This window comes from Amphimedon queenslandica, unplaced genomic scaffold (assembly GCF_000090795.2).
Source record: "Amphimedon queenslandica unplaced genomic scaffold, v1.1 AMPQUscaffold_12725, whole genome shotgun sequence".
Classification (NCBI taxonomy): Eukaryota; Metazoa; Porifera; class Demospongiae; order Haplosclerida; family Niphatidae; genus Amphimedon; species Amphimedon queenslandica.
The window spans coordinates 25,418-27,223 of record NW_003547039.1 but is presented as its reverse complement, the minus strand read 5'-3'; positions in this window follow the sequence as shown (position 1 = coordinate 27,223).

Here is a 1,806-nt window from a genome sequence, read left to right as displayed (position 1 = left end):
TTTACTTTCTTTCTAGTTAACCCACACAACTATCAATGAAATATTGTACATATATATATGTATAATAATAATACCATTAAGTTGATTTTTATGCCCTCGTAACTTAATTTATTTTATTATTTATAATAATCTCGTAGTATGAAGGTACTCCTTTACACTGCAGTGCTAGGGAGACTGGTAGTGCTAATATTATCAAATTATTAATAACTAAAGGAAAGGCTGATGTGAATGCTGTGGATAAGGTAAAGCTTATTGCATAATCATTTTTAATCATATCATTTTATAGTACAGTAGAACTCCATTGTTTTATGCTGTTAAGAGTGGTATTATTGAAGCTGTTGATATTCTATTAACTAATGGAGCAAGAACTGATGTTGTGTCTGAAGTAAGTATTAGTGCTGGCATTTATGGGTGATCACATTTTAAAATGTGACATGCTTTGTGTTTGCTTGATAGTGATTTTGTGTTTCTTGCACACAAATTGGTTGTTCATTGAGTCACTAAGAGGTGACTTCCTTTAACCATTGATTCATATTCATTAACCCACATACCCATCAATGAAATATTATACCTTTGATTTTTGGTCCTTGGTAACTTAATTTATTTTTTATCTATTTTATTGTTTATATAGTATTATGGTACTCCATTACACTGTGCTAGTGAAACTGGTAATGCTAATATTATCAAATTATTAATAACTAAAGGAAATGCTGATGCAAATGCTATGGATAAGGTAAAGCTTATTGCACAATCATTTCTAATTTTGTGGTATTTACTTGTATAGGACAACAAAACTCCATTGTTTAATGCTGCTAAGAGATTTAAGATTGAAGCTGTTGATATTCTATTAAATAATGGAGCTAGAACTGATGTTGTGGATGAAGTAAGATTGCTAATGTACATGCATATTGTACATGTGTACGGCATACATGTATACATACATGTACATGTACATGCATAATGCATATTTTGTAAAGTTCAAATAAAAGCCTTGGCAAAAATGGGATTCAAATTCGAAATCTTGGGTTTAGAAATTAACAAGTTAGGCCATTTAGGACATTTTAAGATGGAGGGTACCTAAATTTATGTGACAAAAAATTTTCGTAAACCCTGCAATTCTGAGATTTCATTAATGAATTTTTGTGAATAGCTTGCAAACTGTACCATGGTTACGGGGCAATGGAGCTGCAGAATTTTGTGACTTTAATTTTTGCAACAGAGCAAAGATTGTGAAATTTAAAAAAATTTTTGTTGCATAAATTTTATGATATATGTATACGGCATATTGAGTAAGGTGTACTTGGAAGATATATTTTATATACAGTATAGTACCGGGCATTTATTTGAGCCAGGCTTTTATTTGAACATGGTACATTTGTTGAATGTATGTACTTGTCACTGATATTGTGCAATGCATATATACATGTACATGTACTGATAAAAAGGTTTTTAAATCACACAAATTAGAGGCTGTAATTATTGTATGCATCTATAGGAAGCATTTTTGTATGATACAAAAAATGTTATTCTATAATCAGATCTAAATATATTAAATTGTTTAAGTTTGTTTTAATTATCATTTTCTGGGCACAGCATGGTTTTGGACTTCATGTTCAGGATTGGCATTAGATGATTTTGTTATTTTATTTGTCTAGTATGGTAATACTCCTCTGTTATTAGCTGTTGAAAGTGACAGATCATCTCAAATTATCAAATTATTGATTATTAAAGGTCAAGCTGATGTTACTGCTGCTTGTGAAAAAGTAGGTTAGGAATAAATAATATTATTAATTTACCTATGACAGC